General features: G+C 38.5%; 1 protein-coding gene and 1 pseudogene across 3 annotated transcripts in view; one reads left to right on the forward strand and one right to left on the reverse strand.

The window, feature by feature from the left end:
* The window catches only part of FRS2 (fibroblast growth factor receptor substrate 2), a 114,026-nt gene that overhangs the window by 34,779 nt on the left and 57,503 nt on the right, over positions 1-21,744 (reverse strand). The window lies entirely within an intron of this gene.
* Positions 5,233-6,723, forward strand: LOC112863829 (hsc70-interacting protein-like; annotated as a pseudogene).

Here is a 21,744-nt window from a genome sequence, read left to right on the forward strand (position 1 = left end):
TTTTCCACATGCACGGGCACCTGGGTGACTCAGTAGTTGAGTATCCAACTTCATTTCAGGTCATGATCTCACAGGTTGGTGGGTTTGACCCCCACATCAGGCTCTGTGCTTACAGCTGGGAGCCTGGAGCTTGCTTCAGATTCTGTGTCTCCCTCTCTCCCCTCTCTGCCCCTTCCCAGCTCGCGCTTGCTCTCTCTAAAATAAATAAATAAATCTAAAAAAGTTTTTTTTCCACATGTAAATTCCAAATCTGAATTCTCTGAAATTATGAACTCTGCTAAATATAAGGCAGAATGCAGCTAAAGCAAGACTTTAATTCTCATATAATTGATAAATGGCCTACAACAGCTCTACTATCCTAATATGTTTTAAAATACCATATCAGAACCTAAAATAAAAGGCTTTGTTTTTAGCATTTTAAATTTCTCTAGGAGAAGGCAGTATGAATCTCTGATAATGCCAGCAAGGCAGCATGATAAAATGAAAATATCATGGGCTTTAGGACAACAGAAATCCCAATTCTTTTTGTTTTGGGTTTGGTTTTGTTTGTTTTTTGTTTTTTTGTTTTTTTTTAGTTTATTTATTTTTTGAGAAAGAGAGAGAGAGAGAGAGAGAGAGAGCGAGCGCCAGCTGGGGAGGGGCAGGGAGAGGGAGAGAGAGAAACCCAGGCAGATTCTATGCTGTCAGTACGGAGTCCAACGAGGGCTCCATCTTACAAACCATGAGATCACAACCTGAGGGGAGATCAAGAGTCAGACACTTAACCGACTGAGCCATCCAGGCACCCCCAGAAATCTGAATTCTTCTTTAATCTCTCTGAAAATAGAGGAAGACGGATTAGAGCAAAACGTAAATGTTAGCATCAGTAATATTTGATGATTGATTAAACTGGGAAGGAAAGCAAGATTCAAGGAATGCACTCACATTTTCATTCAGGTGACAGTACACTCACTGAGCTGGGGAACACAGGAAGGACACAAGATTAAGCAATTTTGAATGCACTGTGATGCCTATGAGATATCCAAGTGGAAATGGCCAACAGGCAAACAGAAATACAGGTATGGAGGTGGAAAAAAGATCTGAGTTGGAGATACAAATCTGGGTCATCTTATGGATGCAAAACATGGGACAAGATGAGACTGCCCAGTGAGAAGAAAAGTTAAACCTACAGAAACAGAAAAATTAAACCAATATTTAAGGGAACTGCAGGGAAGAGAAGGCCACAAAAGAGCTGGATAGGCACTGTCCAAGAACCCATAAGAATATCTCCAAGAGTATGCTATACAAAAGCCTAGGGAAGAGAATGATTTAAGATGACACGGGATAAGAAAAAGTGTCTCATTGGTAAGATTGCAAAAACCATGGAAAGCTAATTTAAAGAAAAGAATATTTATGGGGCGCCTGGGTGGCTCAGTTGGTTAAGCATCCGACTTCAGCTCAGGTTATGATCTCACGGTTCATGGGTTCGAGCCCTGCGTCGGGCTCTGTGCTGACAGCTCGGGGCCTGGAGCCTGCTTCAGATTCTGTGTCTCCCTCTCTCTGTGTCCCTCCCCTGCTCGCACTCTTTCTCAAAAATAAATATTAAAAAAATTAAAAAAAAAAAAAAGAAAGAAATGAATATTTAGCAGTAAGGAAAAGCAGAGTAGAAACAATCAGCTATCTTCAAATTTCTGTCTGTTTCATGGAATAACGGACTTGACTTCCTCCTGAAATAGAAACTGAACCAAAACAGTAAGAACCAAAACATAAGAAGTCAGCGAGAATAAAACATATCTCATCTAACAAAGAACTGAGTTACCAGTCATTGGCAATGTTCAGTAGATTCCACTACTGGTCAAAAAGTTGATGAGATGACTTTGAGCTTTCTTTCAACTGAAGTAATTCAAGGACTAAACTAAATCTGAAATATTTGCACTAAAAGGAACAAAGGGATTGATTCAACAAAAAAGCTCTTATATATTTAGAAATATAAAGTAATGACTCCATGGAGTTTTAAAAATCATATTCAGTTAATCCTAAGTAAAACACATAAAAAAGAGAAAGGCATCTTTAACTGTGTGAGTCCATTACGTGTCTGGTTTTTTTATGTTTATTTATTTTTGAGAGAGAGACAGACAGAACTCAAGCAGAGAGAGAGGGAGACACAGAATCTGAAGCAGGCTCCAGGCTCTGAGCTGTCAGCACAGAGCCCAACATGGGGCTTGAACTCAGGAACTGCGAGATCATGACCTGAGCTGAAGTCAGACGCTTAACGGACTTAGCCACCCAGGTGCCCCTAACCTTGTGAGTCCAAAGTAAAACATTTAATACGAAATAAAAACTTTTAGGAGGTGATCCAAGATGATGGCATAGGAAGAGCCTGAACTTATTTCCTCCCATAGACACACAAAATCTACAGCTACATATGAAACAATTCCCACTAAAGAAGAACTGAAAACTAGCCATCTGAACAGCTCCCTCCATAAGGGATAAAAGGGCCACATCAAGATAGGTAAGTGAGGCAGAAACATGGTCTTACCTCAACCCCACTACAACCACCTACAATAGGGAGGGATCTCACAGACCAGAGCCTCTCCCTGAAGTGTGGACCTACAACAGAGGGATAAAAATATCTGGCTTTGGAAACCAAGGTTTATGTCCAGGGGATCTGGGGAGCTGTATGGATCCTAGATACTCCTTTTGAGGGGTTTGTGTGTGGACTCACTTATCCCTAGACCCAGTGCAAAAGTAAGCAGTAGTTTGAGAGGTAACTGGATAATATATGAAGATTTATTCACTAATCTTAAAAGTATCTGCTAAAGGAGCAAGGACCAGTTGGGAGTTTCTTTGGGGAGGGAAGTACCAGCAAGTACCATTTTTGTACTCTCCCTCTATGTTACTGCAGGTGGGCACATGCAGACACAGCCTTGCCAAGGCCACAGGCATTCCCCCACCCCCCCAAACTCTTTCCTTGCCTCACTAAGGCTTACTCTGACCCCGGCACTCCTCAGCCTCTCTAAAACCCATGGGTGAGCATAGTCCACATAGGGGACACCACTTGATCACTTGGCCCTGGTTACTAAAGGGGCTTGCATTTCTGGGCTCCACAGCACTATAAAAATCAGAAAAACAGTTAGTTCTAGACAGGTTATTACACCAGGGGTACTGCAAAGACAGCAAACAGAAACACATCCCCAGGACCAGTAGGTACAGGCTTCAGGTTTGCCACACCCAAGGGACACCTCCAGATCTGCTGGTCCAGAAGTCAGCAGGGTTTATAATTGTAGTCCCACAGGACTGTATGTATTTGCATACATTAAAAGCCTACAGATCTGGCTTCCAATCAGCCTGAAACCAGGTACTGATTGAGATCACTCCCTTGTAACACTGGCAGGTCTTGGCACATTCTCATCAACTGGGACCTTTGAAGAATAAATCAGGCTACTCAGACAATCACAAAGGTTTGAGATACAACCAAGAGCTAGAGCAAGGCTGAACAATAGGCTCATCTAGGTTCATTGTCTACACAAGGCCACTCCTTCAAGACTTGGAAAGAAAGGTGATTTACCTAATAAATAGAAACAAATACAGAAAGACAAGCAAAATGAGGAAACAGAGGAATATGTTCCAAATGAAAGAACAAGATAAAATCCCAGGAAAGACCTTAATGAAACAGAGATAAATAAGATAATCTATCTGATAAAGGGTTCAAAGTACTGGTCATAAGCTCATCAATCAAGAGAAGAATGGATGAACACAATGAGAACTTCTATAAAGAGATGGAAAATGTAAGAAAGTATCAGATGAATGTTACCCAGCTGAATATCAATGAACTGAAAAATACACTAGAAGGGTCCAACAGCAGACTAGATGAAGGCGAAGAAAGGATCAGTGACCTGCAAGACAGGGTAGTGGAACTCACCCAAATAGAGCAGCAGTCAATCAATCTATGAATAAATTAAAAGTAAAGACAACCTAAACGACCTATAAGACAAAATCAAGCAAACCAACATTCGTATTATAAAGGTCCCAGGGCAGGGCGCCTGGGTGGCTCAGTTGGTTAAGCACCCGACTTCGCCTCAGGTCATGATCTCATGGTTCATGGGCTCAAGCCCTGTGTCAAGCTCTGTGCTGACAGCTCGGAGCCTGGAGCCTGCCTCGGATTCTGTCTCCTTCTCTTTCTGTCCCTCCCCCACTCATGCTGTTGCGCTCTCTCAAAAGTAAATGCACATTAACAAATTAAAAAAAAAAAAAAAAAAAGATCCTGGGGCACCTGAGTGGCTCAGTCAGTTTAAGCATCCAACTTTGGCTCAGGCTATAATCTCACAGTTTGTGGGTTCGAGCCCCACAACAGGCTCTGTGCTGACAGCTCAGGGCCTGGAGCCTCCTTTGGAGTCTGTGTCTCCCTCTCTCTGTCCCTTCCTGCTCGTGCTCTCTCTCTCTCAAACGTAAATAAACCTAAAAAAAAAGTTAAAAAAAAAAAAAAAAGGTCCCAGAAGAAGAAAGAAAAAGGGGCAGAAAACTTATTTGAAGAAATAATGGCTGAAAGTTTCCCTACCCTGGCAAAGGAAAGAGACATTCAGGTACAGGAGGCACAGAGTTCCAAATAAGATGAACCCAAAGGGATTGGCACCAAGACACATTATAATTAAGATGGCAAAAGTTAAAGATAATTAAACGTAGCAATAGAAAAACAACATGTTACCTATGAAGGAACCCTCATGAGACTGAACTTTCAGCAGAAATTTTGCAAGCCAAAGGAAGTGGCACGGTATATTCAAAGTGCTGAAAGGAAAAAACTTCCCACAAGGAATATTCTACGCAGCAAGGTCATTCAGACTGAAGAAGAGGTAACAAATTTTCCAGACAAGCAAAAGCTAAACCAGCCTTACAAGAAATGTTAAAGGGACTTCTTTCAGCTGAAAAGAAAAGGCAATAACTAATAAGAAAACACAAAGTAAAAATTTGGGGTGCCTGGCTGGCTCAGTGCAAAGAGTGTGTAACACCTGATCTTGGGGGTTGTAAGTTCAAGCACCACATTGGGTGTAGAGATTACTTAAAAATAAAAATCTTAAAAAAAAAAAAAGTAAAAATCTCATTGGTAAAGGTAAATATATAGTAAAGTTGGTAGATTAGCCACTTACAAGTTAGAATGAAGGTTAAAAGACAAAAGTAGTAAATTTAATTAGAACTATTAATGGTTGAGGGATACACAAAATAAAAAGATATAAAATTCGACATCAAAAACACAAAATGTAGGGAAGGAAAAGCAAAACTGTAGAGTTTCGGAATGCATTCAAATTTAAGATTGCTACCAACTTAAAATACTGTTAAATGCTGCTCTATATGAACCACATGGTAACCACAAAGCAAAAATCTATAATCCACAGAAGATAATGAAAAAAAACCTCTAAACATAACACTAAAGAAAGGCATCAAAACGCAAGAGAAGAGAGCAAGAGAAGATGAAAAGAAGAGAGAGGAACTACAAAAACAGCCAGAAAACAATGAACAAAATAGCAATAAATACATATCTGTCAATAATTCCTTTAGCCCTTCCACACGGTCATGCTGAGCTAGTAGCAGCAGTCACAACCTCAGCCACACCTGCCACCTGCCACGGCCTCTCGACCACGGACCCCCACAAAGTGCACGAGCTCCAGGCCTTCGTGAAAATGTATAAACGGGATCCAAGTGTTCTGCAAACTGAGGAAATGTGCTTCCTGCGGGAGCGGATGGAGAGCATGGGGGGTAAAATACCACCTGCTACTCAAAAAACTAAGTCAAAAGACAGTATGAAGGAAGAAAAATCATAGTAAGAAGGTAGAGGAAAACATAAAGATAGATGAACCATCAAGTAAGGAAAAGTGATCTAGAAATTGACAATGAAGGTGTGACTGAACCAGATACTGATGCCTCTCAAAAAATGGGAAATGAAAATGTAGAGATAACCGAGGAAATGACGGATCAGGCAAATGATAAAAAAGTGGCTTCCACTGAAGCCCTAAACAACAGTGAACTACAGAAAGCCACTGACTTGTTCACACATGCCTTTAAGTTGAATCCTCGCTTGGGCATTGTGCATGCCAAGAGAGCCAGTGTCTTCATCAAATTACAGAAGCCAGATGCTGCCATCCAAGACTGTGACAGAGCTATTGAAATAAATCCTGATTCAGCTCAGCCTCTCAAGTGGTGATGGAAAGCATGCAGACTTCTGGGCCACTGGGAAGAAGCAGCATGTGACCTCGCCCTTGCTTGTAAACTGGATTAAGACGAAGATGCTAGTGCAATGCTGAAAGAAGTTCAACCGAGGACCCCGAAAACTGCTGAACATTAGATAAAGTATGAGTGAAAACACAAAGAACAAGAAATCAAAGAAAGAACAGAAAGGGTTAAGAAGGCTTGGAGAGAACAAGAGAGCACCCAGAGGGAGGAAGAAGCCAGAGCTTCTTTCCCAGGTGGCTTTCCTGGGGGGGAATGCCAGGTAATTTTTCTGAAGGAATGCCTGGAATGGCAGGAATGCCTGGTAATTTTTCTGGAGGAATGCCTGGAATGGCAGGAATGCCTGGGCTTAATGTAAGTCTAAGTGATCCAGAGGTTCTCACAGCCACGTAGGATCTAGAAGTTATGGCGGCCTTCTAGGATGTGGCCCAGGACTCAGCAAATATGTCAAAATATCAGAGCAACCCAAAGGTTATGAATCTCATCAGTAAATTGTCAGCCAAATTCAGAGGTCAAGCATAATGCCCTTCTGACAAATCAAGCCCCTGCTGAAGCAAAAGCAACTTAGATCACCTGGCAAATGTCACAATAATATAAACCAGTGTACCTCTGACCTTCTCATGGACAAAGCTGGGATGCTATGAAGAGAATTCCTACCCCTCTGCCCCACATGCAACTGAAACATCTTACAGTGGTTTGCCATTCGGGTATTTATTCAGATAATGTTTTCCCACCAGAAATTAGAAACTTTAAATACTTTTTAAACCTTCAAAATATTTAAAAACATATTAAAAGGGTGTGTTAATTCCTACATTTTTCTTTACTAATCATTTGAGGGTTTTTTTTCCTTTGGATTAATTGGGCAAGGAACATACTTCAGTATGGAAGACTTATTACTCAGTTTGAGTGAAATAAAGGTCTATTAGCAAGAGGCAAACAGAACATTTAAACAGATGAAGTCTGAGTTGGATATATGGTTACTGAGGCATTTTTACTTGTCTTTTTAAATGCTTTATTTTTTAAACATGATTTATTTTGATAAAACCATTGGGACCACCAAGTGTTGCACTAGGACCTGGGTAGGGACCAGAAGGACTTGGCAGGACAACAGCAACCTTACACCTTCCATACAGCATGCACCCTTGTGCAGATTCATTTAAATCTTATAGTGTGGTGAAGGAATGATATTTATAATGCTGCAATAGCGTTGGATTACTTAGCCGTGCTCTTGTCTGATATAGAAAAGAAACGTTTCGCATCATTTCAAGAAAATAATAATACTTTATTTATTTTTATTTATTTAGAGAGAGAGTGTGCGTGCATGTGCGCACAGGCTCACAAGTGAGGGAAAGGCAGAGAGAGAATCCCAAGCAGACTCCGCACTCTCAGCACGGAGCCCGACATGGAGCTCCATCCCGTGAACTGTGAGATCGTGACCTGAGCCGAAATCAAGAGTCGGACGCCTAAATGACTGAGTCACCCAGGCACCCCAATATTTACTTTAAAATAACTAAATTCTCCAATCATAGACAAAGAATGGCTAAATAGATATTTTTTTAAAAGACTTATCTATATGTTGCCTACAAAAGACTCACTTCAGATCTAAAAGTGATGAGATGAAAAAGATACTCCATGCAAGTGGGAAAAAAAAAGAAGGCTGGTATGGCCATACTCCTATCAGACAAAACAGACTTTAAAACAAAAAGCATAATAAAAGAGTATTACATAATAATAGAGATCAATCCAACAACAGCATGTAACATTTATATACATTCATGGACTAGCATAGGAGCACCTAAATATAAAGAGAAAATATTAACAAGTCTAAAGACAGAAATGATGGCAACACAGTAATAGCAGGGAATTTTATATCCCACTTGTATCAATGGATAGATCATCCAGACAGAAAATAAAAGAAACATCACCCTTAAATGACACATTAGACCAAATGGATTAATAGATACACACAGAACATTCTACCCAAAAGCAGCAGAATACACATTCTCAAGTGCACAGGGAACGTTCTCTAAGACAGATCACATGGTGGGCCACAAAACAAATCTCAACAAATTTAAGAGGACTGAAATAATACCAAACATCTTTTTCAACTACATGGTATAAAACTAGAAATCAGTTAAGAAGAAAACTGGAAAAATCAGAAATTTGTGACAATTAACCAACATGCTACTCAACAGCCAATGGGTCAATGAAGACATAAAAGAAAAAAGAAAAAATACCTTGAGACAAATGAAAATGGGAATTCAACCATCTACAATTTATGGGATGCAGCAGAAACAGTTCTAACAGGAAAGTTTACAATGATCCAGGCCTCCTTCAGGAAACAAAAGAAATATCAATCTAATTTTATACCTCAAGGAACTAGAAAAAAAAGAAAAAGAACAAAGCTCAAAGTTGGTAGAAGAAAATAATGAAGATCAGAGTGGAAATAAATGGACTACAGACTAAAAACCGACAATAGAAAAGATCAATGAAACTAAGAGCTAGTTTGAAAAGACAGAAAAACCTTTACCTAGGGTCACCAAGAAAAAGAGAAGGCTGAAATAAAATCAGAAAAGAAAGAGAAGTTACAATAGATACCAGAAACATACAAAGGATCATAAGAGACTACAATGGACAATTATAAGCCAACAAACTGGATAACACAGAAGAAATGGTAAATTTTAGAAACACAGCTTCCAAGACGAAATCATAAAGAAATATCCGGATCGACCAATCACTAGTAAGAAGACTGAATCAGTAATAGAAAACCTTGCAACAAACAAAAGTACAGGACAGACTTCACTGGTAAATTCTACCAAACATTCAAATTAGATTTAACACCATTTTCAAGCTCCCAAAAAGCTGAAGAGGAAAGAAGCTTCAAAACTCATTTTACAAGGCCAGCATTGTGCTGTACCAAAACCAAAGACACAACAAAAAAAAAAGGAAGTTACAGGCCAATATCCATAATGAACACAGATGCAAAAATCATCAACAAAATATTAGCAAACTGAATTCAACAATACATTCAAAGGATCATATATCATGGTCAAGTGGGATTTATCCCAACAATGCAAAGATGGCTAAAATCTGCAATCAACATGATACCCCACATAAACATGGCAACAGATGGACACCAAACTCACTGTGGTGATAACTCTACAGTGTATACAAATAATCAAATTATGTTGCACACCTAAAACTAATATATTATATACTAACTTACCTCAATTAAAAAAAATTGAGGACACCTGGTTGGCTAAGTTGGTGGAACATAAGACTATTGATCTCAGCTCAGGGCTGTAAGTTTGAGCCCCATGTTAAGAACATAAAGATTATCGTAAAAAGTAAAATCTTTAAAAAAAGAAAAACAGGGGCGCCTGGGTGGCACAGTCGGTTAAGCGTCCGACTTCAGCCAGGTCACGATCTCGCGGTCCGCGAGTTCGAGCCCTGCGTCGGGCTCTGGGCTGATGGCTCAGAGCCTGGAGTCTGTTTCCGATTCTGTGTCTCCCTCTCTCTCTCTGCCCCTCCCCCGTTCATGCTCTGTCTCTCTCTGTCCCAAAAATAAATAAATGTTGAAAAAAAAATTAAAAAAAAAAAAAAAAGAAAAACAAAAACAAAAAATGGGCGTCTGAGTGGCTGGCTCGGTTGGTTAAGCGACCGACTCCTGGTTTCCACTCAGATCATGATCTCAGTTTCATGGGCTCACGCCCTGTATCAGGCTCTGCGCTCGCAGTGCAGAGCCTTCTTGGGATTCTGTGTGTCCCTCTCTCTCTACCCCTCCCCCACTCACTCTCTCTCAAAATAATAAATAAATTAAAAAAAAACACACAAACCTTTTAAGGCTTAACTGAATTCTATGGCTGATTTTTGGCTGTAATAATCCTGTTTAATGTCACTAAAACCTTCCCAACTGAGTTTTTATAACTTCTACTACTGGGGCGCCCGGGTGGTTCAGTCAGTTGAACGTCCAACTTTGGCTCAGGTCATGATCTCATGGTTTGTGAGTTCGAGCCCTGCATCAGGCTCAGTGCTGACAGCTCAGAGCCTGGAGCCTGCTTGGGATTCTGCACCTCTCCCTCTCTCTGCCCCTCCCCCACTCACGCTCTGTCTCTTTCTCTCTCAAAAATAAACATTAAAAATAATTTTTAAAAATAACTTCTACTACTATGTTCTTTCTTTTCTTCTTTCTTAAAGCCCAGTTTGTTTGCTTACTTGTTTTTATGGCTGAGTTTAAAAGTTATATGCAATGCTGGCTATTTTCCATTTGACCCTCCAGAGCCACTCTACTCTTTTTGTAGGAGCCTGACCTGCATGGAGCACCAACAGAACAGACTGGCTGTGGCTCCATTGCCTGCTAAAGCTTTTCTGATGGCCTCGATCAGGCAACCCTCTCCAGTAAGTATGGCTCTTGCGGGTTCAGGTAAACACTTCCTCCCCTGTTCCTTTCAAGACCTAGAAGTAGTAACAGCTTCATCATTACCTGCTCCTTTCCCTTAACCTGCCTACACTCTGCAAATAATCCCTTCACTGAATTCTTTTAGATTACACTTGTCAGTGTCCTATTTTCTGCCAGAACCCCAACTGATACAAGTTGCTACTGGTGTTTCCAATACAGTAATTATATATTGCATTCTAACCAATGGAGAAAATACCTTATGAGAAAAGAGTCATGGTCATCAGATGACTCAGATGAATGAATAAATAGGTACTAGATGTTTCAAAACTGCAACATAACTTACTGATAAATTTTGCCCCTGAATTTCTTCAACATAAAAACATATTAATAAAACTACAACCAAATAATCTTATATTTTACTAATTAACATATGTAACTTAATAGTTATTTATTGTTTTAGCAGGTTTTTTAAAATCTTTTTTTGTTAACGTTTTATTTTTTGAGAGACAGTGACAGAGTGCAAGCAGGGGAGGGGCAGAGAGAGAGGGAGACACAGACCCCGAAGCAGGCTCCCAGGCTTTAAGCTGTCAGCACAGATCCCAACACAAGACTCGAACTCACCAAGTGCGCAATCATGACCTGAGCTGAAGTCAGACGCTTAACCGACTGAGCCATCCAGGTGCCCCACTTAATACTTATTTATAAAGATTACTTTTTAAAGTGGAGCTCAAAATGTATTACTTATTGGTCTGAACACTGACAGTTATTTCGTGAAAAATGCTTTAAGTAATCTCTATGCCCAACGTGGGGCTCAAGCTCACAACCCTGAGATCAAGAGTCACATGTTCTACAGCCTGAGTCAGCCAGGGTGCCCTTATAAAAAATGCTTTACAATTTAGCATATTGGGGGGGGGTGGGGGAAGGTGCCCGTGTGACTCAGTTGGTTTAGCGTCCAACTCTTGATATCCGGTCAGGCTGTGATCTTGCAGTCATGGGATGGAGCCCTGCATTGGGCTCCCTGCTGAACAGGACGTGCCTGGGATTTGCTCTCTCCCTCTGCCCCTCCCCTACTCACAAGTGTGCTCTTTCAAAATAAATAAACTTAAAAATTTAGCATATGGTGGCACAAAATTTCTCTTAGAAGTGGCTGTCAAAACGAGCAAGTATACGCACAAGACTTAGGTGGTACCAGGTGTCCTCCTTTTCATACTACATAAATTCAAAGACTCACTTGAGTTGCAGTTTTTATAGCAAATGTGATGCCCAAAGAGTCTAACTGGGCAAGTCAATGGCCTAAAAGTCATTACCCAATCTGTATCATTTCCTCCAAGCATTGTCACTCCTTGAAGTTTTACAGTCTTGGCAAAGACCTGGGTGAAGGTGAATAGACTTCTAGATTTATGCTAGATTTCGGATTCTAAATCTTTCCCAAGCTCTTTTAATTTTTAACCTTAAAAGATGCCAAACATTGATTAGTATTTTCTTTGAGTAACACCTGAATTACCCGTAATACACAATTCCAATACCAGTATCTTTGTTTTTTTTAAATTTTTTTTTTCAACGTTTATTTATTTTTTGGGACAGAGAGAGACAGAGCATGAACGGGGGAGGGGCAGAGAGAGAGGGAGACACAGAATCGGAAACAGGCTCCAGGCTCTGAGCCATCAGGCCAGAGCCCGACGCGGGGCTCGAACTCACGGACCGCGAGATCGTGACCTGGCTGAAGTCGGACGCTTAACCGACTGCGCCACCCAGGCGCCCCTATCTTTGGTCTAAGTATTTGGTATTTCTTTGGTCTTGTTACTTGGTAGTTATTTCTGCTAAAAGAGGAGTATGATTACACAAGCGGAAAACATGAGTTTGGAACATCACAGGCTAGTGAAATGATTTAGCTATTAATTTAGCTTCTTCAAATATTTTCTTTCTTTACACTAGTTCACTCAAAAATCTGCTTAAAAATTCAAAGGGAGGGGCGCCTGGGTGGCGCAGTCGGTTAAGCGTCCGACTTCAGCCAGGTCACGATCTCGCGGTCCGTGAGTTCGAGCCCCGCGTCGGGCTCTGGGCTGATGGCTCAGAGCCTGGAGCCTGTTTCCGATTCTGTGTCTCCCTCTCTCTCTGCCTCTCCCCCGTTCATGCTCTGTCTCTCTCTGTCCCAAAAATAAATAAACGTTGAAAAAAAAATTTAAAAAAAAAAAAAAAAAAAAAAAAAAATTCAAAGGGAAAGAGAACTCAACTTTTTCTTCTTACGTCTATAAATAGACCAAAGGTTAAGCTAACCAAATAAGGCTTAGTTCCTCCTATGGATAAGGCTGCAACTGTTTAAGATTGGGTTTGTTACCATGCACATTTTCAGTTTTTAATTAAAATGCTACAAATTAATATGTTTATTTTGTCAAAACTAGTATGTCTGTTAAGGGAAAATATCCAGTACATGCTTCTCCACCCCACCCTCCAACAAGAAAATAGGTGGGCTGGAGGCAATAAATACTGTTTTCCTAATATACAGCCCCAGTGACACTTGCTTTAGTAATAAAAAGATCACCAAAATCACCATTCAACTGCCTAAGATAAATTTATCCTGAAAAAGAGAGGTATAGATTACTGTTTGAAACCAGTATCTCTCCTTAAATTATTAAAAATGTGTTAAGATTAAAACTAATGTAACATTGTGTGTTAATTTCACTCAAATAAAAAAATTAATTTAAAATGTGGTAAGATTATCTCGAATAAGAAAGGACTCTTAAGTAATAAATTATACATTCAAACGTATTGTCAGTATTTTTTAACAAAAATTTTGACTGGCTTGAAGCTTAAAAACTTAAAACGATAACAAAAGACTTAAGACCATAATAAATACAACCTTCTAACATTTGTGAGTAGGCATTCAGTTGGCATTAAATACAACAAAATAAATGTTAGGTCTGTTTATAAGAATCAATTATGCAATACCCTCAAGCAAATTGTTCTTTTACTAGATTTTTTTAAACTTGGGTTGCCTCCAGGAGTAATAGTATTTAAGAGTGAATATGAGCAAAACATCTGGTAAAAGTTGTGAAGTACATGATTTCTGGGTTTAAAAATATACTTGCGGGACTCGGTTTTTTTTAATAAACCTTATTTTTTACAACAATTTCAGATTTGGATAAAAATTGAGAAGATAATACAGAATTCCCATAGACTCCACATCTGGTGTTATATATTAATAATACCTTACATTAGTATGGTACATTTGTTACAATTAATAAACTAATACAGATATGTAATTATCAACTAAAATCCATACTTTATTCAAATTTCCTTAGTTTTTATAGAATATGCTTTTTTTTGTTGCAGGATCCTATTCAAGATACCATTATTATAATTAGCTATATCCCTTTAGGCTCCTTTTGGCTACAGTTTCCCAGATTTTCCTTGTTTTTGATGACCTTGACAGTTTGGGGGAATACTGGTCAAGAATTTTATAGAATGCCCCTCTACTGCAATTTCTTTGGTGTTTTTCTCATGATTAGATTGGCATTATGAGTTTCTGGGAGAAGACCAGGGAGAAAAATGCCTTTCATCACAGCGTATCCTTGGAAACATACTGTCAATATGACTTATCACTACTGACCTGGCTGAGGTAGTGTTCATAAGATTTCTCCACTGTAGTTACTCCTCTCCATCTCCTTTCATTAGTGTACTCTTTAAAAGGAAGTCATTGGGGCGCCTGGGTGGCGCAGTCGGTTAAGCGTCCGACTTCAGCCAGGTCACGATCTCGCGGTCCGTGAGTTCGAGCCCCGCATCAGGCTCTGGGCTGATGGCTCAGAGCCTGGAGCCTGTTTCCGATTCTGTGTCTCCCTCTCTCTCTGCCCCTCCCCCGTTCATGCTCTGTCTCTCTCTGTCCCCAAAATAAATAAACGTTGGAAAAAAAAAAAAATTAAAAGGAAGTCATTATGCACAGCCCACACTCAAGGAGTGGAGAGTAATGTTCCACCTTGTTGAAGATGGGAGTATCAACACAAATTACTTGGAGTTACTCTGCACAGGAGCTGTGTCTCTTCATTATTCATTCATTCATTCATTCAACAACCTATTTATACCATATGGAGCCTTGAGTACTTATTTTATACTCTGGGTTATAATCCAATACAACTTTACACTTCAATTCTTGTTCAAATTATTCCACCTTTGACCACTGGGAGTTCTTTCAGTTGGCTCCTATGTCCCTTTGACATAGTCCCATCATTGTGAGTTTGTTTAAGCACATTCTTACTTTTCGGCACTACAAGATGCTCTAAGCTGATCTATATATTTCTTGCCCCAGTCCTTAAATCAGCCATTTCTCCAAGAAGCCCTGGTTCCTTTTAGTACAGAACTTACTAGAAACCAAGATCTGGAAACCAGGTGCACTCTTACTACTGGGATGTCACTGCTTCCAGGAGGGTCTGTTTTTAACTGAATTTTATAGTATTTGGGGGTAATTTGCATAACAAAATACAGAAATACATTCATGAATAGACCGTACTAGGCCTATGGAGTTTTAAAATTAGTTACTGCAACTATAGATGTATTTATCATCATTTAACAGATTTATTATGAAAATAATCTTAAAACTATAAAGGAGACCGAATTTTTTTAAATATAAAATTGGGATACCACTTTTTTTTTTGAAAAAGGAAAGGAGGACAAATGCATAATGTCAGAAATAAAAAGGAAACATCATTGTGATCTGTAGGTCAGCAACCAGTTCACCAACTTTTTGGTTGCAGGATCCCTTTACACTTTTAAAAATTATTTTGAGGGGCACCTGGGTGGCTCAATCGGTTAAGCATCTGACTTCGGCTCGGGTCATGATCTAGTGGTTTGTGAGTTCAAACCCTGCATCGGGCTCTGTGCTGACAGCTCGGGGCCTGGAGCCTGCTTCGGAATCTGTGTCTCCCTCTCTCTCTGCCCCTCCCCCACTCATTCTCCCTCCCTCCCTCATTCTCTCTCTCTCAAAAATAAATACAACATTTTAAAAAAATTATTTGAGAATTTTTCAGAGTTTTCCTTCAACTGGGTTCTTATCTATTGATATTTACCAAATTAGAAGTTAAATCTGAAAAATGTTTAATATATTTATTAATTTATTAAAAGAATAATAAACTTATGATATGTTAACATAAATAATATCTGTATGGGAAAAAATTAAAAACTTGATAAGAAAAGTTTTGTCTTGGATAAGACATAGTTTTGCAAATGTCTTTAATGTATAACTTTATAGATGACAGCTGGATTCTTATGACTGATTCTGTGATGTACTATTTTGGTTAAAGTATATAAGTATATGAAGAAAATCTAGCCTCATACAGAGATATAGCTGGGAAAGTGAATATTTCAATAATTATTTCAAGTAACTGTTGCTAGTCCTGATACTACACCTGAACTTAACAAATGGTAGTTTCCTGAAGTCTAGTTACTTCTATGGTTTCTAAAACCATATCAATGAACTTTTCATGTTCTATTGCATTAAAATTCATTGGTTTATCTAGCACTTTTACCCATATGTGATTTTGTATCATTATACATTGGTCAACTGGAAAATATTCACTGAGTTATTCAGGTATTCCAAACTGACACAATTCAGAATACAATATGACAGAAAAGAAAACCACATTCTTTATTATCATTAACCACTTCACAAGAAAAGCCTTTTCTATTTTTATTTACTGATTGATTTTTTTTTTTTTGAGGGGGGGGCACAAGTGAGATAGGGGCAAAGAGAAAGACAGAGAGAATCACACAAGGGGCAGAGAGAGAGCCAGGGAGAGAGAAGTGGGGCTCACCCAAAGTGGGGTTCATACTCACCTGAAGGGGGGGACTCAAGCTCACGAACCGTAAGATCATGACCTAATTTGAAGTTGAATGCTTAACCGACTGAGTCACCCAGGCGCCCCAAGAAAAGTCTTTAGGTATCTGGGAAGCTATCAAGCTCCCGGTGTTAGATACAAATTTTCCAAAATTCTTTCTCTTTAATTTTTTTCTAATGTTTATTTATTTTTGAGAGAGAAACAGAGTGCAAGCCCCTGGGAGACGAGCAGAGAAAGAGGGAGACATAGAGTCTGAAGCAGGCTCCAGGTTGAGCTGGCAGTACAGAACCTGACACGGGGCTCAAACTCATAAACCGTGAGATTGTGACCTGAGCCAAAGTCGGATGCTTACCCAACTGAGCCACCCAGGCGCCCCAGATACTAAATTTCACTTGAAAGTTTAATTTTTTTTTTAATCACTGGCTACAAATACAGCTGTTTTTCTTGAAGTGTTAGGCCCACTCAGGTCATTTTTGAGAAAACCAAATATCAAATACATAAGTTCAAGTAATCAGTTTGCCTATCCAGTTCTTTCAAGGAAAAAAAAAAGGTACTCCAGAAAAAAGCAGCTAATTCAGCTCACAAGTCAGTTGAGCAAGGACTTTTTCTGAAGACAACTATCATGCTTCAGTACACAAAAGGAATGCTTTATGAATCCTTCTGTCACGCAGAATATTTTTTTTTATTTTTTCAATGTTTATTTACTTTTGAGAAAAAGAGAGACACAGAGCATGAGTGGGGGAGGGGCAGAGAGGGTGGAAGACACAGAATCCAAAGCAGGCTCCAAGGCTCTGAGCTGTCAGCCCAGAGCCCAATGCGGGGCTCGAACCCATGAACCGTGAGATCATGACCTGAGCCAAAGTGGGACACTTAACTGACTGAGCCACCCAGGCGCTCCTACATATCAACTTTTAAAGGGCAAAAAAATCAACTGACCATTTAAAAACATGAAAGAGAATGTAAACAGAAAAACAATTACTACAAAATCAAAGAGTTGCAGTTCAAAATCCTTCCACTAAGAAAATTAAGCCCAGATAGTTTTATAGTCCTACCAAACAATTGTTGTTGAATGAACAACAAACAATTACAACCTTAAAAAAATTCTTCTAGAGAATGGAAAAAAAAAACCACTTTCTAATTCATACCGAAACGCAACCAAGACAAAGGATGCTAACACCATTTAGTGGAGGAAAAGACAGTCGTTTTAACATATGGTGCTGAGAAAACTGGATATCCACATGCAGAAGAAAGGACTTGGACCCTTACCTTACACTTTATATAAAATTAGCTCATAATAAAGATCTAAATATAAGACCTAAAAGTATAATACTCTTACCAAAAAACCATAGATAAAGCTTAATGACACTACTTCTATGCATCAAAGGAAATAATTAACAGCCTGAAAAGGCAACCTATGGAACAGGAGAAAATATTTGCCAATCATGTATCTGGTAAGAGTGTTAATACCTAGCATAAAGAACCCGTATGACTCGGCAACAACAATAACTATTAGAGTAACTTGATTAAAAAATGGACAATGGAATTTGAACAGACATTTCTCCAGAGGAAATATACAAATGGTCAAAAAGCATATGAAAAGATACTCAATCATTAGGAATCAACATCACTAATCATTAAGGAAATGCAAATCAAAACCATAGTGAGCTATTACATCACAACCATTAGGATGGCTACTATTAAAAAAAAAAACAACAGAAAATAAGTGTTGGCAAGGATACGGAGAAATTGGAACACTTGTGTATGGCTGGTGGGAATGTAAATGGTGTGGCTGCTATTAAAAAACAGGACTGTAGTTCCTCAAAAAATTAAAAATAAAATGACCATATTATCAACAGTATCATTTCTGGGTCTATATCCAAAAGAACTGAAAGGGTGTAGAAGAGATATCTGTACATACATATTCATAGCAGCATTATTCACAACAGCCAGAAGGTGGAAGCAACATACTTGTCCACTGGCAGATGAACAGATAACAAAATGTTTATACACACAATGGTATATTATTCAGCCTTAAAAAGAAAATTTTGATACATGCTACATTATGCTAAGTGAAAAGCCAGGCACAAAAAGATAAATACGGTATGATTTCACTTATATGAGGTATCTAGAGCAGTAAAACTCACAAAAATAGAAAGTAGAATGGTGGTTGCCAGGACGGTGGGAGGGGGAGATGAAGAGTGGTTACTGGGTATAGAGTTTCAGTTCTGCAAGATGAAAAAGTTATGTAGATTTGTTGCACAATAATGTGAATATACTTAACACTACTAAACTGTACACTTAAAAATGGGTAAGATGGTAAACTTTATGATAGGTGTTTTTACCACAACTAACATTTAAAAAGAAAGATATGTTAGGGGCGCCTGGATGGCTCAGTCAGTTAACCATCCAACTCTTGATTCTGCTCATGTCATGATCGCACGGTTCAAGAGTTCAAGCCCTGCATCAGGCTCCACACTGCCAGGGTGGATTCTCTCTCTGTTCTTCCCTTATATGTGCTCTATGAATGAGTAAATGAATGAATGAATGAGTGAGCAATATGTTGAAAATCCAACAGGGATAATGTAAGAAAAGAAAATTAAAAGCCAATCTGACTCATGAACGCTAAAAATCCCAAACAAAATGTAAGCAAACCAGATCCAATAATTATGAAAAAAAGAGAATCCATACTTGACTATATTGGGTTTATCCCAGGAATAGTTAGTTAACCTAATCTGAAAATCAATGTAACTGACTACATTAATAGATTAAGGAGAAAAAATTTTAATCATCACTGAAGTTATACAAAAGCCTTTCAATACAACATCTATTCATGATTTAAAACAAGAGTCCTAGCCAAGGAAGAATAGAATGAAACTTCTTTAATTTGGCAAAGACCATCTTTAAAAAAAATTTACAAGTTATCATGTTAAATGGTGAAATTTGAAAGCATTCCTTTTGAAGTCATGAATAAGGCAAGAAACAAAAATTTGAGTATCTGAGGTAGCTAAGATAGTACAGTAATAACTCAGGGGTAGACAAAAAGACCAAGGGTACAGAAGAGAGAGTACAGAAATAAAACTACCCACTTATGAAAACTTGATTCGTGAGACAGGAAATTTCACATATCAGGGAAGAAAAGAAGAACTATTTCAATAAATAGCATTGAGATAACTTATTATCCGTATGAAAAAAGTGAATTCATGTCCCATATCTCTCAAAAAAATCAGTTACTAGGAGATTTGAGGATTAAATGTGAAAACCATAAAGCACTTAGTTGAGAGAATGTCATCAAAAGTTATCAAGGTATACCATGAGAATAACCAACTGAATTCAATACTCAAATTATTTTAATCTTTTAATTTCCCTCCATATTTTATAAATAAATCAATTAAACAGCAACCATGTCAAAGCAAGTAGACTATCTGATTAAGAATATGATGCTAATGTAATACAGAGCTGCCAATGTCCAATGACTTCACATCTTAAAGATATTACATATTTATATCTGCATTAAAGACCAACGTGTTATTGTCAGGATTTGTTAACAAGGATTAAAACAAAAAAACAAAAAACTTCATGGTGCATTCAGTAGGTGTTTATATCAATATATGTGGCTATATCTCATTTCAAATATTAGCAATGATGTCCATGGTAAAATCTAAAAAGTGTTTCAGGTAAGTGGGCTTGTTAGTTTGACACTTCCCACTGCCCCTTGAATCGTACTTTTTACCAAATACCAGAACCTATCTTTGGATGCTTCAGGGAAGAAACACAATATATTAAGATAAAATCTCCCTTTGGAAGAGTAAGACTATATTTTAAAAAGGGGGGAGGGGAGAAATGGACCAAACAGACAACATATTCTTGGGACTTTCAAAGAATTCTGAAATTAAAAGTGCCCAAAATATAAGTACAATTACTTAATATTATATAAGTACAATTATTACAATTACAAGGACACATCTTTCACTTGGGGAACTATTAACACTGTATATATGACTGAAAGGATGAATTGGAAGGAACATTTATCCCAGGATAATTTTTGCTTTACAATACGGAAGTGTGTGTCCATCATGCAAAATAAATTCATTCCCATTTCATCCACCATCAAAACACCCTCCCCTTCACCCAAAACACACACATGTATACAAAGTGGACGTTTTCCATCTAAACTGTAAGCCTCTTGCTCACATGAAAACAAAATGATTTTAACCACACACAAGCTCTAGCACTCAGATTTGTAGTTTCTACACGCTGCCCACACAGCATTTTGTGAGCATGTGATTAGGAGGAATGATGCACAATCACACCACATTCCTTCCCTCAGCTCACACATCAAGAACTTGCCCTCTCAGCTGCATTCTTCTCCAAACAGCCATGGTCACCTTAGCAACCCAGTGCTCCTAATATGGACAGCTGGTCCATTTAAAGTCAGCCCTTCTTGGCAGGAAAAACGCTTGTTCTTCAAACTGGCGGAGAGAGGAGAGGTTTTCTTTTCAATACACATTACAGGGGTTGATTTAACTCGATCAGCACTTTTGTTCTGTGGCAGCAATTTGTGTCAAATTTCAACCTATTCTGAGTTTTTGGTTTTTTGGTTTTGTTTTGTTTTGTTTTTTTTTAATCTGAAAGCAAGTGGCTAAAAAAAAAAGGCAGCTCATATGGAATTCTAAAGAGTTTAACGTGAAACCAAGAGTATCTGAAATAACTATATTCTTTTATAAAAATGATAAAGCTATCCACATTTTCTAAAGTTGAAATTTACTGAAATTACATTTGAAGTCTTAATATACAATAATAAATCAGAGTTTATTTCTGAGTAACAAAAACACTGCTAAACTTCAAAGTCCTATAACTCCAGTCTACTCAGTAGACTATGAGTCAATCTGTGTTCCTTCATCCCACCACCTACATGTGAAATCTCTCACAATCTTTCCACAGGATCAAATGTCAGCTAGGTATTGAAACCAAATGGTTAGCATATCCAAAAACACTGCGGACCTAGAACGCCCTAGGATAAAACTGGACTATTCAAAACCAAACTTGATCTGTACTTATACCACTAAAGCTAGCCTGAACCAATTTAAGTCACTCAGGATAAAAGACACAGGTTTATAACACAGTTTTCTTGATTTTCATACTACAAATGACTTGGGGGGAGGGAATTACTATGTACTGAAATATGTGAGATCAAATTCCTTGTTCCATTCCCACAAATTGAGGATTCTAATCTCCTATCCATCAAAATTAGATACCAAAGTGTCTGTTTACCAATGTAAACAGCCATGTTCAAAACTTAACAATATCTAAATGTAT

Source organism: Puma concolor, chromosome B4 (genome assembly GCF_028749965.1).
Source record: "Puma concolor isolate L17-30 chromosome B4, mPumCon1.1.hap2, whole genome shotgun sequence".
In the NCBI taxonomy this organism is placed as follows: domain Eukaryota; kingdom Metazoa; phylum Chordata; class Mammalia; order Carnivora; family Felidae; genus Puma; species Puma concolor.